This window comes from Camelus dromedarius, chromosome 17, assembly GCF_036321535.1.
Source record: "Camelus dromedarius isolate mCamDro1 chromosome 17, mCamDro1.pat, whole genome shotgun sequence".
NCBI lineage: Eukaryota > Metazoa > Chordata > Mammalia > Artiodactyla > Camelidae > Camelus > Camelus dromedarius.
In genome coordinates, this window is record NC_087452.1 from 34262044 (window position 1) to 34271987 (window position 9944).

Consider the following 9944-nt stretch of genomic DNA (forward strand, 5'->3'; position numbering starts at 1 on the left):
CTAAATAAACATCAAAGTGAAGGTTGGCTGGAGATGCCTTTCTGACTTAGGTTTCCTTCTGTGATGATGTGCTAAGAACCAAGTTTTATGGAAATTTTTCTGTGACATTTCTACCCCTTCCTCTTTGACTTCTTCGCAGATAGAATCCTTGATCCTGTGGGCACTTCATTCTATTTTTAAAAACCAGTAATCTGGCTTAAGTACACAGAGTCAAGCCCATTTGAAGACTACGAGGCAGGAGGCTGGCCAGGCTGGAATGTGAAACCAAAGGGGGATTGAGAGCTACCCCAGACACTAGAAAAGCCAGCAGGGACCTGACTCTTCACCAATCAGTCCATCCTGATAGGCAGAAGAATGGGTATTTGCCAGTCAATTCTTGGGGAAGGCAGTTGAAACAAATGGTATGAACCAAATCTCCATGGCCTTCTTGGCCATGGGCTCACCCCTTCCTCCCTCTGCAGAATTGCACTGAGGCAAGGGTCAAAAGTCACTGTGTATGCTTCTGGAAGCTGGGATCCAGCAATCTCCTCTCTGGCCAGGTACTCCAACCCCCAGAAAGAGGAGACAAGGTATGCAGTTGGTTTTTTTTCTAGTTAAAAGGAAAAGCTGAAGTCCAGACCCACCAGATGAGCAAACCAGCATTTTCCAGCATAACATTCAAGCATAGTTAAACTGGACATTTTTATTCTGAAAATGAAGGGCCTGGGCATGAAGAGACACATATGGTATACTCCCCTGCCTGCCATGAGCCCAACCCAGGCAGCTGAAGGAGTGAGGGACCTGAAGCTGAGTCTTAGGCCTGCAGGGCGGGCAGGGAAGAGGCCTTTGGGGCAGATGTGCATCAATTCCAGGCAAATCAGAACCCTGCATGAGCCACCTTGGGCCACTGGCATCCTTTCCCAGAGTGGTGCAGCTGGCCTCATGCCTGGGATGAGAAATGGAGCCACACACGGGCTCAGAGGCCCCCAGGAATCGGCCTGGACCCCAGGTAAGGGGCTGTTCTCCCTGGCAGCTCTAGATGCCAGAGCACTTTCCCAACCAGGATGGAGTTGGAGGATAGAGAGTATATGACCCCAAGACCCCAAATTCAACCACTGCTTCTACCTCAAAACTCAAGATGGTTCCTCCAGGCTGGCAGTTCCTGCCCAAGGCCAGCCAGAGGAGGATGAGTTGGAGTCATCATCTAAGGCTTTGGCTTGCTCCATTGTAAAGAAAGAGGTAGACTTATAGGAAGGTGTTCACCAACCCCCATCACCCCAGCCCCGGTCCTTGGTTTTGCCCACAGGCATCACCCCAGGAGGATTTCAGCCTTGCCTTTCACATGCCTGGGCTGGGCCAAGGCCCAAGTACAGTAGTGGGCTGGGGCCCAGTGGCTGGTGTGGTCTCTCCCATTGTGCTCACTTGAAACTGGGCATCTCGGGCTCTCGGAAAAAGCAGCCCCTACTCCCTGACAGAGCTGGCCTCACAACTGAAAACCAGGGTCGGTTATCCTCCTGCCTGGTAAATGGGTAAGATTAATTTGTAACAGGAGGGCTAGCCTCACATCTGGGAACTGATTGAAGGGCCAGGTTTACAACATGCAAGCAAAGGCACATTCCGAGTGCAGATGCAGGGCCTTCTGAGACCAGGCTGGCTTCCCTCACAATGGGAGTTTCCCCAATTGCCTCACTAGGCTCTTCGCTCCCTGAATGTACTGGTGACAAGGGTGTATGGCATCTAGGATGTGCTGGGAGTCACCTCCACTCTGGGCCTGCGGGATCCTTTTCTTTTTGTTCTAGGGGTTAAAAAAAGGAATGATTTGCAGTCAGCCCTTCCCCGTGTAGTCCAGTCCCAGGGCTGGCTGAGGGGTGGGGGGACATCTGAGAATTGAGTCCCTCCCCTGCCTGGGTGGGAACATCATGTTCCCTACTCAGAGATGCACATCCAACCTTTGAGCACTGGGGACCCTGGGAGGAGTCCAGGCTGGAGGAGGTAGGGGTGAGTGAGAATGGCCAGCTCGGTTTGAGAAACAGGAAGGGAAAAGAATTCCGAGAGATGTCTGATCTCAGAATAATTCTATGCACTCTGATCCCCACCCCCTCCCCTGGCCCAGGCTCTAGCCGGGAGGAGCACGACCTCAGCCCCAGCCCAGGCCAGGGCTGCATGGAAGGGATAAAGTGCCGCAGGGGAGCCGCAGCTGTCCACACACAGAACTTAGGGCTTCCCAGCTGCAGTCCCCAGCACAGAAGGGCCGCCTCCACCTCCTGGTCCAACTCTCACTCCCTCTACCTTTGGACAACTTCTTTTTACTCTGGGCCATTCCTGCCTGGGGCCTGGTTGTCTACATCCCTGAGGTGAGGTCTCTGATCAGCACCTCCCTGCCATCCTTTACTTCCAGGCCCTTGGCAGTGCTGCCTGGCCCTCGGCCCTGATCTCTAACCTTCTGCACCCCCCGACACCTAACCCCCAGCAATGACCTAACCTTGCTTTTAGGGAGAAAACAGAAGCGATGAGTCAGAATCTCTGGGCTCCTCCTTTTTCCCCACGTCCTCCCCTAGCTTTGACCCCATTGTTCTCCCTTCATGACAAAAGCCTTGAGACTTACCAGCAGTGGCCTCCTCACCTCCTATTTGTCACAGCCCTCCCCACCCCCCATGCAGTCTCCAGTGGTTAACATGGGGTGGACAGAGCTGATGCCTAGCTGAGGGTAAAGCCGGCTCTCTCGAGTCTCAGCTGAAATCACCATGGTGGATGCCTCCCTCTTCAAGAACCATCTTCTCAAGAACATCCAGTTCTCCAGCTCTGCTTCCCACTCAGTTGCCAGGTTTAACCCAGACAACAGTTAAATGTTGAAGCGACCTAGGGCTCCACCCTAAGTTTTCCTCCCTCCCTCCCTGGGAAGTCTTGTCCGGGACAGCATGACTTTGGGTGTTACCTCCATGGTCACTCCAGATTTATACCTCCACCTAGGACACTGCTGAGCTGAGTTTCAGGTGGTTCCTGGCCAGGGTCCCTCTCCCATCTCTTCACTCCACCCACTGGGAACCTTCTGCAAAGTTTGCTTTTCTTTCCTTTTATTTTTCTAGTCATTCCTCCCTGTGCTATCCTGAGTTTTTAGTAAGGTAGTCATTATTTTCCTGATTGTTTTATCACCTAAACATGACTCTCTAAAAAAATCACTTTTCAAGACAGTCTCTTCAATAAGTGGTACTGGGAAAACTGGACAGCTACCTGTAAAAGAATGAAATTAGAACATTCTCTAACAACATACACAAAAATAAACTCAAGATGGGTTAAAGACCTAATATAAGACTGGATACTATAAAACTCCTAGAGGAAAATATAGAACACTCTTTGACATAAATTGCAGCAATATTTTTTTTGAACCAGCACCTAGAGTAATGGAAATAAAAGCAAAAATAAACAAATGGGACCTAATAACCTTAAAAGCTTCTGCACAGCTAAGGTTACCATCAACAAAAAGACAACCTACAGAATGGGAGAAAATATTTGCAAATGATATGACTGACAAAGGACTAATTTTCAAAAAATACAAAGAGTTCATGCAGCTTAATATAGAAAAAAAGCAACCCAATCCAAAATTGGGCAGAAGACTGAAATAGACATCTCTCCAAAGGAGACCTTCATATGGCCAACAAACACAAGAAAAGATGCTCAACATCGCTAATGATTAGAGAAATGCAAATCAAAACTCCAATGAGGTATCACTTCGCACCAGTCAGAATGGCCATCATTAAAAAGTCTACAAATGATAGATGCTGGAGAGTGTGTGGAGAAAAAGAAACCTCTCCTACACTGTTGGAAAGAATGTAAATTGGTGCAGCCACTATGGAGGTTCCTTAAAAAACCAAAAATAGACTTACCATATGATCCAGTAGTTCCACTCCTGGGCATATATGCAGAGAAAACTCTAATTTGAAAACACACATGCACACCAATGTTCACAGCAACACTATTTACAATAGCCAAGATATGAGACCAACCTAAATGTCCATCAACAGATGAATGGTCCATAAGTACAATGGAATACTACTCAGCCATAAAAAAGAATAAAATAATGCCATTTGCAGCTACATGGATGGACATGGAGATTGTCATTCTAAGTGAAGTAAGCCAGAAAGAAAGAGAAAAATACCATATAGTATCACTTATATGTGGAACCTAAAGACACAAATGAACTTATTTACAGAACAGAAACAGACTCACAGACATGGAGAACAAACTTATGGGGGAAGAGGGTGGGAAGGGATAAACTGGGAGTTCGAGATTTGCAGATACTCACTACTATATATAAAATAGACAAACAGCAAGTGTATACTGTATAGCACAAGGAACTATAATAAATATCTTTTAGTAACCTATGTTGAAAAAGAACATGAAAACAAATATATGTATGTGTATGTATGACTGAAACATTATACTGTACACCAGAAATTAATACATTGTAAACTGACTAAACTTCAATAAAAAAGAATGCAAAAAAAAATCAGTTTGTCCACAGAGTGAAACAAAAACCTATAATTAAATGCATAAGGGAGAACCCATCCTAACTGCAAGTTTTTAACACAGTCATTTATCTTTTTCTCCTTTGCTCACCTCTGTGTCTCCCTTCTACCACCGTCACTCTCTGGAACCCATGTTTACAAGATATATATTCCCTATATTTCTTCTTGCTTATAGAATCATAAATAAATAAACACATTTACACAGAGTGATTTGTCTTTGTTGTATATGTGTAAATAATTTTGTATACACTTTTCTGCATTGTATTTTTCTTGCACATCCCAACTTTGTGGCAGGCCCTCCAAATCCAGTGGTATTATTTATTCCAATTCCTTCTTTCCTATGGTAACTTAAAATGGGTCCACACATTTTTTGATACTTCTCAACAAAAGGTGGAGTCTAATTTCCCTCTCCTTGGATACAGCCTGGCTTTAGTGGCTTTGCTTAGAATGAATAGGACAAGGCAGAAATGACACTGTGACTTCTGAGTCTTGGTTGGAGAGATGATACAGCTTCCACCTGGCTTCCTCTCTTGGGACAGTCATCCTTGGAACCTAGCCGCCATGTTGTGAGGAAGCCCAGGGCACATGGAGGGGCCACATGTGGGTGTTCCAGTGCCAGCTAAAGTCTTAGCTGACAGCCAGCATCAAATACCAGACTCCAAGTGAGGGGCCTTCAGATGATTCCAGCCCTAGTTTTTAAGCTGCCTAGACTGATCTAGCAGAGAACAGTCTCCACTGAATTCTTTCCAAATGGCAAATCCGTGAGCAAAATAAATGTTACTGTTTTATGCCACTAAATTTGGGTAATTTGTACACAGCATAGTAACCAGAACAGTATGGAGGTACCAAAATGTCACCAACCATACCCCTGTGGATGGGCCATTGCTTTGCAACTTTTCCCACCACATTTTTTTTCTAAAAGTAAGAATCCCAAGATTGGGATTATAGAGTCCAAAAGCATATGCATTTTAATTTTACTAGGGCTTGTCAAATTGCTTTCCAAAAAGGCTATAACTGATCTTACCCTTGTTAACAGTGTTTGGATGAATCCTTTTCCTCATATCCCTGAAAGCCAGGGTTGGTGTAGCTCTTTTTAACTTTTGCTAATCTACTAAATATAAAATGACTTACCTCACTGTTACTCTTTTATTTAAAAAAAAAATCCTTTCTTTTTTAGAGAAGTCTTAGGTTCATAGCAAAATTGAGCAGACAGTACAGAAAATACATCACAAACTGAGTATGTCTCTATAGGTTTCATGTCCTTTAATAAGATTTTATAGGCTTCCTACCTAGAACAGTTCTATACTTTTCTTAATAAATTTATTCCTAAATATTTTATAGTTTTGTTATTGTTAACTGAATATTTTTCTTGTTTCTATTTATTTCTAGGGGCTTATTTGTATAAATGCTATTATTTTAAATATATTTTTCTTATATTTATCACCTTAACATTTCCTCCTATTTACTGCAGTAGTTTTTAAGAAAGTCCTTTGGATTTTCTAGATTTACGATCATGGCATTAACTAAAGAGATAGTGTAATCTTTTTCCTTTCAATATTTACAACAGCTCATTTTCTTGCCTTACTACTTTTGCTAGAACTCTAAGCCAATGTGTAACAATACTAGTGTTGGTGCCAACCCTGTCTAGTTCCTGATTAAAAAAAAAAAAACTAGTATCTGATGTATTTTGACTTACGATTATTTCATATTTCATATATTTTTCATAAATTGTGCCTCCTTTATATAATGGCCCTTTTTTTTTTGCTCAATGACTATCACCTTAAATTCTACCTTCTCTGATGTCATGTGGCTTCTCCTGCTCTCTTCTAGTTTGTGCTGGTCTGATCTCACTCTTTGTCCACTCTTTTATTTTCAGCCTTTTCTTGTGGTTTCAAGTGTCTTTCTCATAAATAGTGTGTGGCTGGGTTTTGTCTTTCTAATACAGTCTCTGGGTCTTTAAAGGGGGTTCGGGTGTCCTTATTTAGTGTGACAAAGATGTTTGACTCGACTCATTCCATAATTACTCTGTTTATTATTTTTTACTTTGTGGTTTTATCTTTTTATTCATTTGAACTATATGAAACTACCATTTCTGCAGGTCAAAACAGTTGAATACTAGCAATTCCATACAGCCAACTTACTACTTTCCTTTTTTTCTCTCCCTTCTTTAAGAATATGCCATTCATTTAATTTTCCCCCTTGGTAATTTGGAAATTCTACTACGTTTCCATTCCATCAGTGGCTGCCTTCCCTCTCTAGGCATGGGGAGTGTCCCTTGGCTTGGCATAGGAGGGAGGCAAATAACGTGCCTGTATTAAGGGGGCAAGTTTGAGACCAGCTGGCTCTTCTTCCTTGGTAGGTAACTTGTCTTATCCATCCGGGAGCTTGTACAGTGTTCTCTTTGTCCTTGGAGTTTCAGAATTTTACTACAGTGTTTCCCTTTTATACTGCCTGGGTCAATACCTCCCATATGCAATCACAGCTTTTTCTTCATGTCAGGAAAGTTTTCGTCTGTAATTTGTTTGTTTGGTGCCTCTATTCCATCCATCCCTTTAACTCCTGTGACTTCTGTTATTTGTATATCAGGATTCCTGGATTTAGCCTCCAGATCTCTGGTCTGTTTCCTCATGCCTTTGAGCTCTGTTCCCCTTTTCACTGAGCTCTAAGCTATTTCTTCCATTCAACCCAAGCACCTCCTTCATAGTCTTCTAACAAGCCAAACTTGTTCTTTCCTCGGGTTCTTTGTACTTGCTATGCTTTCTGCCAGGAATGGCTTCTCTTAGGTCTTTCCCTATTCAGCCATGCCTTTGGGTTGATCTTAGCTCAGATGTCCCCTTCTCAGATCTGCCTTTCCTGCTGCCTTGGACATAAACACCATACTCTGTATGTCAGCTTACTGCCTTTTCTCCACGGTATTCAGGTCACCCATAGTAAGTTATTTTTTCTTTCACTGTCTGTCGTATCCATCATTCACCTGCCTCCCATACACACTCCACACTGGAGGGTAGGGCCTCTGTAAATCATTTGAATTCTTGCTGTGTCCATTCTTGCCACGTACCCAGTGTCTAGCCCAGGTCAGCCCTTGGTAAGCACTTATGGAAGTAATGGAGTAGTGAATTAATGCTGGGGCTGCCCCCAGGGAGACCCTGCCCTGTCCAGCCTCCACCCCTACTCATGAGCACTGGACCCGGAGACTGTGTGGGCAGAAGAAGGTGGGGCAGTGCCTGTCTGCGAGGGCCTGAATGACTGGTGCATGTTGGGCTTTTTCTTCAGCAGCTTCAATAGCCACCGCAGGTCCTAAAGCCACAGGCAGGGAATAGGAGCAGGAGTTGGGCTGGGTGCAATCCCACTGGGTGTGGGGGGCCTTTGGTCTGACCCAGGGCTAGCCTTGATCTGGGGTACACTCACCCTACCCCAGCCTCCCACTGCTGCATTTACTCTTTTTCCATAGCACTTACCACTTAACACCACATGGCATTATTTTTATTTAGTCAGTCAACAGGTATTTCCGGAGCTTACTTGGTGTTTGAGGTGCTCAGGATACATCCATGAGCAACACAGAGATTTTTACCCCACGAGCTCTTATTCTAGTGGAGGATGCCAGACAATGCCATATAAAGATGATAAATACCTATGTTAAAAATATGTGTGAGAAGGTGGTAACTGCTATGGTAAAAGTAGAGCAGGGTAAGAGACAAAGGTGATCTTTGAATGCTAGGGGCAGAAAGGTGTATGTTGCATTCTGAAATGAGGGGCCCTGAAGGTTTTGGGGTCATTCCTGCAGAAATTTGTGGAAAGACACCAGGAACAACAGAAGCCCAGTCCCTGAGCCATGAGAGTGCACAGAGTGTGATATATGAGAAACTTTGGGAGGCTGAGCAGTGTGCTGGAGGCAAACAAAGGCAATCATAGAGCTAATGGGGAAAAGTGGAGCCCCTGCCAGCTTTGGCTTTCCTTGGGGGGAGGTGCTACTGCAGGGTTCTGAGCAGGGATGAGGGGTTCTGACTTATGTTTCCTTATGCTGATGTGTGGAGAATGGCCTGAAGGTGGCAAAGGTAGCAGTAAGAGACTGGGATGTGGCTGTTACCTTGTCCTGGGGAGAGATGGTGGTGGCTTGGACTAGGTGGAAGCCATAGACTGGCAAGAAGTGGTCTCATTCTGGGCAGATGATGCAAGTAAACAACAGGACTTCCTGATGCACTGAATCTAAGTGGGAAAGAAAGTAGTCAAGAGGTACTCGGAGGTATTTGGCCTGAGCAATAGGAAGGACTGAGCAGCCATCTCTTGAACTGGGGGAGATGGAGTGGAGTGGGTTTGGGGGATGAGCCAGAACTAGGATGGCAGATGTTGAGTGTGAGATGCCAAGTGGAAGTCAGATATCAGTGCCTAGTCAACAGCTGAACATTGAGTCTGGCACTGAGGAAAAGTCTGGCTGGACATACACCTTTGGGAGTGATTGACATGTAGGTGGAATTTGAGGCCATGAACCTGGGAAAGATTATGAGAGAGTGTGTAGACAGAGTAAAGATGAACAGGAGGAACCAGTGAGGCCAGGGGAAACCAGGAGGGCATGGAGCTCTGGAATCCACACAGGGAAGATGCTTCCAAGAGAAGAGAGATTAGCTGGTCACAGAAAGTCTTTCCTGCTTACCCTTATACAGGCAGGCTTCTTCTTCTTCTTCTTCTTCTTTTTTTTTTTTTTTTTTTACTGTTTTTGTTCACTGCTGTATTTCCAGCATGGAGCGTAGGTGCCCCATAAGTACTTGTTGAATGAATGAGTATATGCATGAATCCACACCTCTGCAAACTCCCAGCACACAGGGGTTTCTTTACAGAAAGAGCAGAGAACAGGGCCCACTCTGCCCACTCTCAGGAGCATCCCCTACTCCCTTGCCTTTGCCAGCTACATTGACATTCACTCACGTGGGAGCCCCTCTGGCCAACGCAGGGCTCAGGACAAATGAGCCTCAGACAAGTCCTGTAGTATGGAGCTTGGTGGGACCTCGGTTGGGCACTGGGACACCCACCAGTCCACAAAGGACTCTACAGCCATTCCTCTGTCCACCCCTCTATATATAGTCATTTGTCCATCTAGCTACACCCAGTCATTTGTCCACCTGTGCATATAACCACCACTTTATCCACCGTCTCCATCCACTCTTTTGTCCATCCACATCCAGCCCTCTGTCCTTCCATCTGCTAGGGTGACCAACTCCCCAGTTTGCTGCATACTGTCCCAATGTCAACACTGAAAGTCCTGAAATCCTGGGAAACCCCCTGGACCCAGGAAAAATGGTACAATTGGCTGATTCATCTGTCCGATCCCCTCCAAACCCAGCATCCCGCATTGCACCCATCAGCTCAAAGCCCATCTGTCCACCCAACCTGACCTTCTTGGCTACCTTCTTGGCTACCTTCTCCCGTGGAGGCTGACAAGGC